Consider the following 16,349-nt stretch of genomic DNA (forward strand, 5'->3'; position numbering starts at 1 on the left):
TGTACGGCGCTAGAATCACTGTACGGCATTGGTAAATAATCCTAGGTTAATATAACCCATGCAATGGAACCTCCACCATATCAACACATACCATGGTTCCATTGCCAGCCACATAGTCATCTTCATAGTTGGAAAGTAACATTTTATTTGCGATGCAGGAATGATAAGTATATAGCTTTGCATTAAAGTAATAGAAAATACTCAAGTTGACATGAGCAAGGGTGAACTTGCCTGTGGACTGCGAGATAGTGCAGTTCAATGCAGTTGATGGAACCTGGACCTCGAGTTCTGTAAGAAGCATCATTGTCCGGTAAGGACAATGTCATAAAATCCAAATAATGCAGTCATTGATACGTTCATTGATACGTCTCCGACGTATCGATAATTTCTTATGTTCCATGCCACATTATTGATGATATCTACATGTTTTATACACATTATATGTCATATTTATGCGTTTTCCGGAACTAACCTATTGACGAGATGCCGAAGGGCCAGTTCCTGTTTTCTGCTGTTTTTGGTTTCAGAAATCCTAGTAAGGAAATATTCTCAGAATTGGACGAAATCAACGCCCAGGTTCCTATTTTTCCCGGAAGCATCCAGAACACCCGAGAGTCGCCAGAGGGGGGCCACAGGGGCCCCAGATGATAGGCCGGCGCGGCCCAGGCCCTGGCCGCGCCGCCCTATAGCGTCGTCGCCCCTTCGACCTCCTGACGCCGCCTCTTCGCCTATTTAAGGGCCCTCGACCTAAAACCTCGAGACGGAAAAGCCACGGTACGAGAAACCTTCCAGAGCCGCCGCCATCGCGAAGCCAAGATCTGGGGGACAGGAGTCTCTGTTCCGGCACGCCGCCGGGACGGGGAAGTGCCCCCGGAAGGCTCCTCCATCGACACCAGTACCGCCATCTCCATCAACGCTGCTGTCTCCCATGAGGAGGGAGTAGTTCTCCATCGAGGCTCGGGGCTGTACCGGTAGCTATGTGGTTCATCTCTCTCCTATGTACTTCAATACAATAATCTCATGAGCTGCCTTACATGATTGAGATTCATATGATGATGCTTGTAATCTAGATGTCGTTATGCTAGTCAAGTGAATTTTACTTATGTGATCTCCGGAGACTCCTTGTCCCACGTGTGTAAAGGTGACAGTGTGTGCACCGTGTGGGTCTCTTAGGCTATATTTCACAGAATACTTATTCACTGTTATGAGTGGCATAGTGAAGTGCTTATTTATATCTCTTTATGATTACAATGTGTTTGTATCACTACTATTCTATGTGCTACTCTAGTGATGTTATTAAAGTAGTTTTATTCCTCCTGCACGGTGTAATGGTGACAGTGTGTGCATCCGTGTTAGTACTTGGCGTAGGCTATGATTATGATCTCTTGTAGATTATGAAGTTAACTATTGCTATGATGGTATTGATGTGATCTATGCCTCCTTTCTTGGCATGAAGGTGACAGTGTGCATGCTATGTTAGTACTTGGTTTAGTCGTATTGATCTTTCATGCACTCTAAGGTTATTTAAATATGAACATTGAATTGTGGAGCTTGTTAACTCCGGCATTGAGGGTTCGTGTAATCCTACGCAATGGTGTTCATCATCCAACAAGAGTGTAGAGTATGCATTTATCTATTCTGTTATGTGATCAATGTTGAGAGTGTCCACTAGTGAAAGTCTGATCCCTAGGCCTTGTTCCTAAATACTGCTATCGCTTGTTTACTGTTTTACTGCGTTACTACTGCTGCGTTACTACTGCTTGTTTACTGTCGTGGGCAAAGCACTTTTCTGGTGCCGTTGCTACTGCTTATTCATACCACCTGTATTTCACTATCTCTTCGCCGAACTAGTGCACCTATTAGGTGTGTTGGGGACACAAGAGACTTCTTGCTTTGTGGTTGCAGGGTTGCATGAGAGGGATATCTTTGACCTCTTCCTCCCTGAGTTCGATAAACCTTGGGTGATCCACTTAAGGGAAAACTTGCTGCTGTTCTACAAACCTCTGCTCTTGGAGGCCCAACACTGTCTACAGGAAAAGGAGGGAGGCGTAGACATCAGTCATGAATGTATTATTTTATGTGGAATCCCTTTACCCCAATGAGTTATTACAATTTAGGGTTGGATTAAGATTTATGCCTTTGGCAGTAATTTGCAATTGTTTTAATGTGTGAACCACTTTTATTTTCATAAAGTAACATGATTCAAAGTAATACCATTTTACTTGTGTGATACATTAATCATTCCAAAATGATTTGAAATAATAGAGTTACCTCTATATTTTTGAAATAAAAAGGAATAGAATATTTTCCTTTGGAAAATACCTTTTTCAATAGAATTGACTTGGAATAATAGAATTTCATTTTGATATGTTTGAAAATAAGTATTAGACTTATTTGAGATTTTTCCTTGATTTATAAATACAAGGAAATAATAGTTTGAAATTCCAAGTTATTCTTTTAAATTCATCAAATTCCTAAATTTGAATTTGTTTCTTAAATTCTATTTCATATTTTATTCTTGTTAAGAATAATTTTTCATTCACAAATCCAATTTTTAATGGATTTTTATAGTTGTATTTTATTTACTAAAAATTGGTGAAATTCTGGCTTTTTTCTTAATTGTGAAATGACCAGAATACCCCTGGCCCCTATTGGGCCAGCCCACTAACTAAAGCCCATGGGACAGCCCACTAAGGCATGCCCCATAGCGGGTCGGTGGCGCCGAAACGGCCCACCTCTCTCACTCACTCGTCTCTCTCACTCGTTCGTCCTAACCCTAATCTCTGGCGACACGCGAGGCGATGGCGTCGCCGCCATGGCCGCCGCCGTGCTCCGGCCGCCTCCTTGCTTCCCTGACCTTGCCACCTACCTGATCTGGAACGCCGTGAGACGATCTATCGATCTGTCCGCGTGGTTTCTCCGATTACCTCCTCTCCTGGCGAATCGCCTCCTCTCTGGATCTACTGGAAAATCGCCTCGGGCGATTGGTGGTCTCCGACGAGCTCTCGTCCTCTCCGTCGACATGTGCGCTCCTGAGACTGACCTGGCGCGGGTGCTGCTCGCAGTACCTGTGCCGTCGTCTCCGTGCCGTGCTGCTGTGGTGGTGTTCGTGTTCGTCGGCGTAACGCCGGCGACTTCCCTGGGTTTTGCAGCTGCTATGGCCGCGCGAGCACTGCCTCACCATGCCATAGCCTCTGCCACCAGGCGCGTGTAAGTGTTCTGCTCCTTCTGCTTCTCCTCACCATGCATGTGCGCCTCCCAAGCTACTGTGCTTCTTCTTCTTCCTCTTGTTCTACTGCTCTCTGATGATCCTGTGATTATACAGAGCCTTGCCATTGCTGCCTAAGCTACCTGTGCATCCATTTTCTGCAAGCTATGGCCAATTTACCAATCTCTGGTACTGGCCAGTGTTGCCTTGCTTGCTGTACATGCCATGTGTTGATTGCCTATTGCTCCTATTATGCTCTGATCTTGCTATGCTATGCTGTACTTGCTTATAAGCTTGCTATGCCATGGTGTTCATGCTTATGGGCTTGCTATGCCATGCTGTACTTGTTTATGAGCTTTCTATGCTTACTGGCAATTTACACTTGCTTGTCTAGGTGTACTGCTATGCATCTGTGACACTTGTGAATGCCAGTGATGCTTGTGAGGTGCTTCTGTGCCTCCTGTGTAAGCCAATGATCCATTGGATCAACCATTTCTTGTTGGCTAGCTTATCTGTGTGGCTTGACTTGATTCAATTGATCCATTTGATCAATTAAAGGTCAGTGACTTGGTTGCTGATTAATTTCTGTGGCTAAGTGAATCATTTCCTTGTTGATGCTGATGCTCAAGCATGACTATGCTACTGTATGTATGTGATGTTGCTTTTCTTAGCTCACTGGACTTGATCTAGTGGCTATGATGCAGTGACAGGTGCTTTGTTGCCTCACAGTGTGCTACTGTTAATAAATAGCATGGATTTGTTATGTATTCATGCTTGAATAAATTAATTCATGATGAACTGCTTATGCGGTGATGATTTAAATTACTTGCTTGTGTATGAATTTGCTGTTCATGATTATTTGACAAGCAAATGAATCTGAATCCATCTCTGTATAATGATGCTTTGTATTTGGCTTTACTTTAAATGGTGCTAAGTGTGATGTGACCTCAGTAGCCTTGCTACTGATTGGTTGCTCAGTTGGTTGGTTGGATCTTGTGGGCTACTCATCTTTGCTTGCATATTTGGGGATCATACTAGATTTGAATGCCAATATGCTTGCCTGTGCTAGGGTTTACTGATGGTTATATGCTTAGGATTTTCTGTGTAGTCTTTATTAGCTGCTAATTATTGCAATACATCTACTGGTGCTATCTGTGCATGAGATCTTGCTTCTGTGCACAAGATTTGTGTCTGGATGATTTCTATTTTAGTGGCTTTTAGACTGGCAGTAATCCTTGGTGAAAACCAAGTGATGATTTACCCTTTTGAGTATCTGCTCAATCCCATGACTGTGTCATGCATGATTTATGGATTAGATCCATGGGATCTTCTCCAGGAACTAGGTATACCTTGTTCCAGCTCCTAGAGTGAAATATTTTGTTGTTGCAGACTTGTGGTTTGTGTCACAGCCCTTCACCTCCAGGTCTTGGTTGATCTTCTCAGGTTACCATGATTCCTGGTGGTTGAGTGGTTGTGTGTGTTGGTTCTGTTCTTGAGCAAGAACTGGATGAACTCTGTTGCTCTAGCTTCACCCTTACCTGGTGAATCCTTATCTGGTCGACTGTTGCTGTTTCTAGGGTTTGTGCTCCTTTTATATGAGCCCTACTTCTACTCTTGCCATGACACACAAGCCTGGCTTGCTTTATGACTAAGCCTATGCATGGCCTTGCTGTGGCTTGCCCAGCATAGATGAGCTGTGTGCTCTCATTGCTGAAACTTGAGCCCTCTGGTGGTGCTCAGTTCTGGTCTGCTTGATCCTATCTTGTGCTGTCCATAGCTTTGGACAAGCACAAGTGTGCAAGATAGTGTGCTCTGTCCAAACTGAATTCTGTCAAACCCTCTCTCTGTCCAAACTGAATTTCTGCCTAACACTTAACACTCTGGCTAGTATTTGCTTTTCTGTTTTGCAGGTTTTGAAGATGAATATGACCCTGAAGATATTCTTCAAGTTATTTAGTCTAGGTTTTAGTTTAGGTCAATATTGTAATCTTCCTTTTTCATTTCTGTTTATTATTCATCAATTCTTGTATCAAGAATATTGTAAAGACAATGTAATTTGTGTTGTGTATCAATAAAGCTCAAGTTTTGCTTATGAGCTTTTGATTTATGTAATGTTTATATTCTTGATTAAATATTGTATTTAATATTCAATTTGAAATTCAAAGTCATTTGAATTCATAAGTTATGTTTGAATTGTGAATTCAATTTTTATAGTGCTTATTGTTTATTGTTCAATGTGTTATAACTTTTCAAATGAAATTATTCCCCAAATCAACAAGATACAAAAGAGATCATGTCGAAATTTCCCCAACTCACATTGCCTAACCCTAAGTGCAAAATGAGAGAGAACCTCGATCCCTCTTAGGTTTAGTTGCAATAAGGCGCGAAAATTTCCCCCGTTTTGCTATGAAATGCACATCCCATTTCTAAATCTACCCTTCGTTGTTCCTATGTTCTGGGTTATTACAGCCTCTCCCCCTTAACAGAAACTTCGTCCCGAAGTTAAGATTGGTACCTGAACATCTCGGGCTAAGACTTCCTGAGTTCTTCTTCCGTCTTCCAAGTTGCTTCTTGCTCAGGATGATGTTGCCATTGAACTTTGCAGTATTTGATTGCTCTGTTCCTTAACTTCTTCCATTGTACTTCTAAGATCTTTTTAGGTCTTTCCACATAAGTTAGATCAGATTGTAATTCTATTTCTTCATATGTGATGGGATCATCCGGTGCCTTCAAACACTCTCTGAGTTGTGATACATGAAATACATTGTGAACTTGACTTAGTTGCGCCGGTAATTCCAACTCAAAAGCTGTTCCTCGGTTCTGACTGAGTATCTTGAATGGTCCTATATATCGAGGACTTAACTTTCCTTTTACTCCAAACCTCTTAAGTCCTTTCATTGGGCTAACCTTTAAATATACCATGTCTCCTACTTTCGGTTCCCACACTCTTCTTCTTTGGTCGGCATAACTCTTTTGACGACTTTGAGCTATTTTGAGTCTATCCCGGATCACCTCGATGACTCCTTGTCTCTCCTTGATGTAGTCCGGTGTAAACTCCTTGTTCTCTCCAGTTTCAAACCAACAAATTGGTGATCTACACTTCCTTCCGTACAATGCTTCGTACGGTGCCATCTGGATGCTACTCTGATAACTATTGTTATATGAGAATTCCGCCAAAGGTAAATGGTCCTCCCATGAGCCTCCAAAATTCAGAGCACAAGCTCTAAGCATGTCCTCAAGTATCTGATTGGTTCTTTCGGTTTGTCCTCCGGTTTGTGGATGATATGCTGTACTAAAATCCAACTTGGATCCCAAAGCTTCTTGGAGTTGTTTCCAAAATGCTGATGTGAAAATTGAACCTCTGTCTGAGACTATCTTCTTTGGTACTCCATTCTTGCTAACTACCTCCTTAACATATATATCCACGAGCTTCTCCGCAGTATCCTTTGTATTTACTGCTATGAAATGAGCACTTTTGGTGAGTCTATCCACTATTACCCATATCATATCCTTCCTCTTACTAGTCATTGGTAGACCAGTAACAAAATCCATTCCGATTTCATCCCATTTCCACTCCGGTATCTCTAGTGGTTTAAGTAATCCAGTAGGACTTTGATGTTCTGCCTTCACTCGCTGACATGTATGGCATTTAGAGACATATTGTGCTATCTCTCTTTTCATGTTGTTCCACCAGAACATCTCCTTCAAATCCATATACATCTTAGTACTTCCCGGATGTATTGAATAAGGGGTTTCATGTGCTTCCTTTAATATGATTGACTTCACTTCTGGATCATCCGGTACACATATTCTTTTCTGGAAGTATAGTGAATCAAACTCCCCTAGATTGAATTCCGGTGGTCTTCCTTCTCCAATCCTTTTGATTTCTTCTTGGATGAACAAATCATCCGCTTGTTTTCGGATAATCTCATACTTCAAGTCTGAATACATCTCATCCATAATCCTCATAGTTGCTACACTTCCCTTAACATCGCCTTGAATAAACAAAATCTGAGCGTCCTCTAGTTCTTTCCGAAGTTCCTTTGGAATCTCCCATTCCGTAGGTTGATTTTCCGTACTCTTCCTGCTTAAGGCATCTGCTACTACATTAGCCTTTCCTGGTGTATAATTGGTTGTAAGGTCATAATCCTTAATCAACTCTAACCATCTCTTCTGTCTCATGTTTAATTCCTTCTGAGTGGAGAAATATTTCAAACTTTTATGATCGGTGTATAACTCACACTTAGATCCATATAGAAATTGTCTCCAACTCTTCAAAGCATACACAACTGCCGCCAATTCTAAATCATGTACTGGGTAGTTGTGTTCATGTGGTTTCAACTGTCTTGATCCATAGGCTATTACTTTCCGATCTTGCATAAGAACACATCCAAGTCCATTCTTGGAAGCATCACAATACACCATATAATCCTTTCCGGGTTCCGGAACTGCTAACACCGGTGCTGTGGTTAACTTATCCTTGAGTGTTTGGAAGCTGGCTTCACACTCATCAGTCCACACAAATGGAGTATTTTTCTTGAGTAACTTGGTCATTGGTCCGGCAATCTTCGAAAATCCTTCTATGAATCTCCGATAATAACCTGCCATACCAAGGAATCCTCGTATCTCCTTAGCATTTTTGGGTGACTTCCACTCCAATACTGACTGAACCTTGCTTGGATTCACCGCTATGCCTTCTTTGGTTATGACATGTCCAAGAAATTCAACACTATCTAACCAAAATTTGCACTTGCTGAACTTTGCATATAGCTGATGTTCCCTCAAAATTTGCAGAACTATTTTCAAATGCTTGGCATGTTCTTCTTTATCTTTGGAATAGATTAGAATATCATCTATGAACACTATCACAAACTTGTCCAAGTACTTCATGAATATCTTGTTCATCAAATTCATGAAAATTGCTGGTGCATTTGTTAGTCCAAATGGTACAACCAAGTATTCATGGTGTCCATACCTTGATACAAACGCTGTTTTTGGCACATCCTCCTTCTTGATCTTGATTTGATGATATCCTGACCTTAAATCTATCTTCGAGAAGACTCCCGCTCCTTGAACTTGATCAAAAAGGTCTTGTATTCTAGGTAAAGGGTACTTGTTCTTGATAGTAACATTGTTCAGGTTCCTGTAATCTCCACACATTCTCTTTCCACCGTCTCTTTTATCCACAAAAATGACTGGTGTACCCCATGGTGACACACTTTCCTGAATAAATCCCTTCTGTTCCAATTCATCTATCTGAGCTTTCAGTTCTACTAACTCCTTTGGTCCTATCTTATATGGTGGTTGTGCTATTGGTGCTGTGCCTGGAATAAGATCGATGGTGAACTCTATCTCTCTATCGGGTGGCATGCCCGGTAGTTCCTTAGGAAATACATCTGGAAACTCATTTACTACAGGAATATCTTCAATCCTCACCTCCTTCAAACTATTGAGCTCCAATCCTATCTCCAACTCACAGTATTTGTCTCCTTGCAAAACTATTCGACCTCCAATAGAGTTGCGAAGTGATACTGTTTTGTCTCCACAGTTAATCACCGCTCCATTCTCCGTCAACCAGTCCATCCCTAGGGTGACGGATATGTCCTTCATGGGAATGATGAATAGGTCCGCGAAATACACACAGTCACAAATGGTTATGACTTGTGCTTCTTTCATGTGGGTTACTAAGATCGTTCCCCCCGCGGATAGGACAGTTATAGGGGTTTCTAACTTAGAACATCTAAGCCCGAATTTTTCCACAAATTCCAGTGCAAGAAATGATGTGGTTGCTCCAGTATCAAATAAGACTTTGCCAGGATGAGTAAGAATGCTGAGCGTACCTAAGACTGTTTGATCTGACTCTTCCGCTTGCTCCAAAGATGTGCAATTCAGCTTTCCATAAGGCTTTCCCCTCTTGTTGTTGTTGTTGCGGTTGTTGTTGTTGTTGTTGCGGTTGTTGTTGTTGTTGTTGTTGTTGCCACTTCCACCTCGTCCTCCTGAGCCCTGTCCGCCCCAAGACGCCTTGTTTGGACAATCTGGCTTGATGTGTCCATCCTTCCCACAACCATAACATATGATTCTGGGTTTCTAACAATCCTTCTGCAAATGTCCTCTCTGGCCACAGTTGTGACAGGTGATTTGATTGATTGGGTTCTAACTCTGACCTCCCCGGTTGTATTGATTACCAGTAGTAGGTTAAAATCGGGGTTTGAAACTCCGATCAGGTGTTGGTTTGCTAATTGGGTACTTAATTGGCTCAATACGAGCCCTCTTCCTCCTATCCTCCTGGACTTGCCTGTAGTCATCCTCGAAAGTGATTGCCGAGTCAATCAGTTCCTGGAATTCAGCAGTCCGTGCCAACCTCAGTTGCATCTTCATGTATGGATTCATGCCTTTCATGAACCTCTTCTTTCTCTTCTCTTCCGTATCAACATCCTCCGTAACATACCTTGACAACCTGTTGAAATCCCGAACATACTGCATAATGGGTGCAGTGTTCTGACGTAGTTCGTCGAACTCCCTCTTCTTCAGCTCCACCATGCTCTCCGGAACATGGGCATCCCGGAACTTCTTCTTGAACTCCTCCCAGGTGAACACCTTATCTGGAGGGTGTACTGCTACAAGATTCTCCCACCATGACGCTGCTGGTCCTGACAACAGATAAGTAGTATATCGAATCTTCTCATCATCGTTGCATCCAACGGTCCTCAGCTTCCGTTCCGTATCCATGAGCCAATCTTCAGCGTCCATTGTTTCTGGAGCTGATGTAAAAGGTAGTGGTCTTGCATTTTGGAAGTCTGATAGGGTCACTCCTTTGCCTTCATTACCCTTATCATTGATGACGTGGGTAAAGAAGTCTTGCATGTTCTTGCTTTGACTTTCCTGGTACCGCCTCCTATCTTCTTCCATTGCTCTCATATACTGTTGAAAATCTGGGTGCATCATTGGATGTGATGGTGGTGGTGCATTCTCCGCTCTAGCTGCTGCATCTGCCTCCTCTTTTTCTCTTGCCTCCCGCTCTCTGCGAGCATCTTCGGTTTCTACTAACGCCATTTTCCCCCTAGTCCTGTAACAAAGAGCGATTACTCATAATTACACCATGCAAATGTTTTCTGAGCTCAACTCATTGCCCAGAACTAGTCACACAATGAAATCAAGAAGAAAATACAAAACAAACATTTATTATGCATATACTTTGTATATTACATAACACACACACTTATATTACATGTGGTATATATAAACCACTTATTTGGCTTAAAGCCCAAGCCAACGGAATTTAAAAATACGTTCTATTACAATACCACCTAGATTACTTTATTCTTCCTTGGAGCTCTACTCCTCGTCATCATAACTCGCCTCCGCGTACATCCCTGGGGTCCATCCGGTACAGCGATTTGTCTTCCGAACACCGTCCGGAATGAAGGTCCTTCTAGTAGGTATATAATCTGAATCGAACGAAGTGCCGAGACAGAGATCTGTCATGCCAAAGTAGCTGGATAAAGACTCATATGTATCCCCAGTGGGATACAGCTCACCTTCTTCTGCCATCCATGGAGGATTCCTACTCACTTGACCTCTCTTCTTCTTCTTCTTCTTTTTCTTAGTTCCAGAACTCTCACCTACAACATACTGGGATGTTTTGGGTAGTCCCATCTGCAGATCTAAAGAAATGGAGTTGGTGTCTTTCTCTTCCTGCCCAAAGCTTTGGTTAACGTCTTGGTTAACCGCACCTCCTTCATCCTCTGTATCACAAGTGATGGGTTCTCCTTCATCCCCAAATGGTTCCCCGAAACGCCAACCAGTCGAATTTTCGATTGGTGACTCCGAGCAGTTTAGGTTCCTGGAATCATCTCCCCCATATCCAGACTCATACGATGCTGACACATGCGAATAGTGTGGGACAAAGTTGGGTGTGAGTGGATCTTTCTGGGACAACTGGTCAGTCAAATCTACATAGCTGTCTAGGCTAAAGAAAGGTGTAGTGTGTTGTGGTTGTGCCCTCAGATCACGCATCCGAGTTTGGACTTTATCAGGGTCCGTGAACTCAGTTAGCATGTGCTCAATCTCACCCCTCATCTTCATGTGTAAAAGGTACATCGTGGTCAATAAAGACTTACAGCTATCCATGTGCTGTGCTGCAGCTTCCGGACTCCTGTGTGCTAACACCATATGATTCAGAGTGGGATCCTCATCTTCCTCGGCATGAGGTATATGAGAATACTCTGAACATAGCAGCTCTACTGACTTGTGCTGCCTTATCTCAAGGATTGCCTTGAATAGGGCCATGTGATAGGCTGTGGTGATGGTTTTGGCTTCTCCGTATGGCATTATACGACTCATCAGCAGTTTTGTCGGTACTTGGACCGATACTCTGCACTTGGCTAGGATTTCCCCATCGTAATAGGTATACTTGATAACAGGTATCCGTGGGTCACAATGGACTTCCTTCAGCATCCCACGCAGGAGATCTGTGATTTGTCCATCATAATCACCGAGCCATCCCTCAACCTTCCTCAAAGTCCTCTTAGGAAACGTGTTCGCCATTATGGCTGTATACAAAAGCAGAATATTAGTAGTGATGATGCATCATAATAGCTATAATAAAGAATTATCGCACTAAAATATATGGTTTTGCTATTCCCAGGTGAATAATCACCATACTTCTAGAGAATCCTTTACTATTTCTACTTGACTCCTACAGGTTTCTTCCCTATACTAGGTTTTTCCAACCTAAGGTCGCAACATTTGCTCTGATACCAGCTGCGGTGACCCAGCATACCACTGCATGTTGTAGTATACAAGTCGTTGATATGATCTTTGTGAAGGGACTTCTTCACAAATTGCCATATCCCTCAGAGTGGTACAACAGAAACATTGCAGGTCATAACACTCCATATATTATTACAAACATTCTCTTAACAAGTTGTTATTCTCACAGGTCCTATGAGAACACCCTAAGATACTACTTAAGTACGATTACAACTCATAACCATATATAAAAGAGAGCTCAACAACTTATTTAGGTAAGTTCTACATTGCTCGGCTCTATGATGCTAGGGTATATCACTACTCCTCCACCTCCGTGTCATCGGGTCCGTAGACTATCCCATAGTCTACTCCTTCAACTCCGCCGGTAAGATCAGGTTCCTCGTAGACCAGCTCGTAGCTTCCCTCTGGTGCTCCATCGTTGATGGCCTCCACTTCCGGATCACAGTCTAGCAAGGGTGTCGAAAGAAAGTGAGTACAGAGGTACTCAGCAAGTTCTAAAAGAGTAAAAAGATGTTTGATGCACTAGCTACGACCATTGACCAGGAAATCGCAGGTCAATGCATGTTTTGAAATCATTTCTTCAAAAGGTTGTTTTTATTATGAAAACTATGCCCGTTAGTCTTCACAGGTTGACCAGAAATTCGTGGAGTACCTTTCCTGCCGCGTTCGCAGTTCCCTTCCCGGAACAAGGAGTGACAGCCATAATTTGATACACTATGCAGAGGTGCGTTACTTTTCTCACAAGAGATCCCACCCTTTTTTCCATCCGCAGAGACTTGCCCCCGTTCACACTTCCTTTCGTGTGAGGCCAGGTATGAAAATCCAAGCCCACAGCGCCTTCTCCGCGACCCTGCAAACCCACCCTTTTGTCCAATCGCACACCCCCAATAGACTTCTTCCGATAATACGGCTTTACTCACGGTATACTTTGGACAATCCATCATAGACCGTAGAGCCCAACATCACACACGGATGGGGATTTAAAAAGGATATCCCAACCTACGGCAGTGCCTCCAACACCCCGCAGCTCTACCAGTCCGTTGGCGTGCAGGAGGGAAAAGATACGGCTGGCTTCCCTAGAGCCATTATAGATCTCATGGTTAACGCGATATGTACGGCGCTAGAATCACTGGACGGCATTGGTAATTAATCCTAGGTTAATATAACCCATGCAATGGAACCTCCACCATATCAACACATACCATGGTTCCATTGCTAGCCACATAGTCATCTTCATAGTTGGAAAGTAACATTTTATTTGCGATGCAGGAATGATAAGTATATAGCTTTGCATTAAAGTAATAGAAAATACTCAAGTTGACATGAGCAAGGGTGAACTTGCCTGTGGACTGCGAGATAGTGCAGTTTAATGCAGTTGATGGAACCTGGACCTCGGGTTCTGTAAGAAGCATCATTGTCCGGTAAGGACAATGTCATAAAATCCAAATAATGCAGTCATAAATGTATTATTTTATGTGGAATCCCTTTACCCCAATGAGTTATTACAATTTAGGGTTGGATTAAGATTTATGCCTTTGGCAGTAATTTGCAATTGTTTTAATGTGTGAACCACTTTTATTTTCGTAAAGTAACATGATTCAAAGTAATACCATTTTACTTGTGTGATACATTAATCATTCCAAAATGATCTGAAATAATAGAGTTACCTCTATATTTTTGAAATAAAAAGGAATAGAATATTTTCCTTTGGAAAATACCTTTTTCAATAGAATTGACTTGGAATAATAGAATTTCATTTTGATATGTTTGAAAATAAGTATTAAACTTATTTGAGATTTTTCCTTGATTTATAAATACAAGGAAATAATAGTTTGAAATTCCAAGTTATTCTTTTAAATTCATCAAATTCATAAATTTGAATTTGTTTCTTGAATTCTATTTCATATTTTATTCTTGTTAAGAATAATTTTTCATTCACCAATCCAAATTTTAATGGATTTTTAGAGTTGTATTTTATTTACTAAAAATTGGTGAAATTCTGGCTATTTTCTTAATTGTGAAATGACCAGAATACCCCCTGGCCCCTACTGGGCCAGCCCACTAACTAAAGCCCATGGGACAGCCCACTAAGGCATGCCCCATAGCGGGTCGGTGGCGCCGAAACGGCCCACCTCTCTCACTCACTCGTCTCTCTCACTCGTTCGTCCTAACCCTAATCTCTGGCAACACGCGAGGCGATGCCGTCGCCGCCATGGCCACCGCCATGCTTCGGCCGCCTCCTTGCTTCCCTGACCTCGCCACCTACCTGATCTAGACCGCCGCGAGACGATCTATCGATCTGTCCGCGTGGTTTCTCCGATTACCTCCTCTCCTGGCGAATCGCCTCCTCTCTGGATCTACTGGAGAATCGCCTCGGGCGATTGGTGGTCTCCGATGAGCTCTCGTCCTCGCCGTTGACGTGTGCGCTCCTAAGAACGACCTGGCGTGGGTGCTGCTCGCAGTACCTGTGCCGTCGTCTCCGTGCCGTGCTGCTGTGGTGGTGTTCGCGTTCGTCGGCGTAACGCCGGTGACTTCCCTGGGTTTTACAGCTGCTATGGCCGCGCGAGCACTGCCTCGCCATGCCATAGCCTCTGCCACCAGGCGCGTGTAAGTGTTCTGCTCCTTCTCCTTCTCCTCTCCATGCATGTGCGCCTCCCAAGCTACTGTGCTTCTTCTTCCTCTTGTTCTACTGCTCTCTAATGATCCTGTGATTATACAGAGCCTTGCCATTGCTGCCTAAGCTACCTGTGCTTCCATTTTCTGCAAGCTATGGCCAATTTACCAATCTCTGGTACTGGCCAGTGTTGCCTTGCTTGCTGTACATGCCATGTGTTGATTGCCTATTGCTCCTATTATGCTCTGATCTTGCTATGCTATGCTGTACTTGCTTATAAGCTTGCTATGCCATGCTGTTCATGCTTATGGGCTTGCTATGCCATGCTGTACTTGTTTATGAGCTTGCTATGCTTACTGGCAATTTACACTTGCTTGTCTAGGTGTACTGCTATGCATCTGTGACACTTGTGAATGCCAGTGATGCCTGTGAGGTGCTTCTGTGCCTCCTGTGTAAGCGAATGATCCATTGGATCAACCATTTCTTGTTGGCTAGCTTATCTGTGTGGCTTGACTTGATTCAATTGATCCATTTGATCAATTAAAGGTCAGTGACTTGGTTGCTGATTAATTTCTGTGGCTAAGTGAATCATTTCCTTGTTGATGCTGATGCTCAAGCATGACTATGCTACTGTATGTATGTGATGTTGCTTTTCTTAGCTCACTGGACTTGATCTAGTGGCTATGATGCAGTGACAGGTGCTGTGTTGCCTCACAGTGTGCTACTGTTAATAAATAGCATGGATTTGTTATGTATTCATGCTTGAATAAATTAATTCATGATGAACTGCTTATGCAGTGATGATTTAAATTACTTGCTTGTGTATGAATTTGTTGTTCATGATTATTTGACAAGCAAATGAATCTGAATCCATCTCTGGATAATGATGCTTTGTATTTGGCTTTACTTTAAATGGTGCTAAGTGTGATGTGACCTCAGTAGCCTTGCTACTGATTGGTTGCTCACTTGGTTGGTTGGATCTTGTGGGCTACTCATCTTTGCTTGCATATTTGGGGATCATGCTAGATATGAATGCCAATATGCTTGCCTGTGAAGAAATCTAGGGTTTACTGATGGTTATATGCTTAGGATTTTCTGTGTAGTCTTTATTAGCTGCTAATTATTGCAATACATCTACTGGTGCTATCTGTGCATGAGATCTTGCTTCTGTGCACAAGATTTGTGTCTGGATGATTTCTATTTTAGTGGCTTTTAGACTGGCAGTAATCCTTGGTGAAAACCAAGTGATGATTTACCCTTTTGAGCACCTGCTCAATCCCATGACTGTGTCATGCATGATTTATGGATTAGATCCATGGGATCTTCTCCAGGAACTAGGTATACCTTGTTCCAGCTCCTAGGGTGAAATATTTTGTTGTTGCAGACTTGTGTTTTGTGTCACAGCCCTTCACCTCCAGGTCTTGGTTGATCTTCTCAGGTCACCATGATTCCTGGTGGTTGAGTGGTTGTGTGTGCTGGTTCTGTTCTTGAGCAAGAACTGGATGAACTCTGTTTCTCTAGCTTCACCCTTACCTGGTGAATCATTATCTAGTCGACTGTTGCTGTTTCTAGGGTTTGTGCTCCTTTTATATGAGCCCTACTTCTACTCTTGCCATGACACCCAAGCCTGGCTTGCTTTATGACTAAGCCTATGCATGGCCTTGCTGTGGCTTGCCTAGCATACATGAGCTGTGTGCTCTCATATGCTGAAACTTGAGCCCTCTGGTGGTGCTCAGTTCTGGTCTGCTTGATCCT

This window comes from Lolium perenne, chromosome 4 (assembly GCF_019359855.2).
Source record: "Lolium perenne isolate Kyuss_39 chromosome 4, Kyuss_2.0, whole genome shotgun sequence".
Classification (NCBI taxonomy): Eukaryota; Viridiplantae; Streptophyta; class Magnoliopsida; order Poales; family Poaceae; genus Lolium; species Lolium perenne.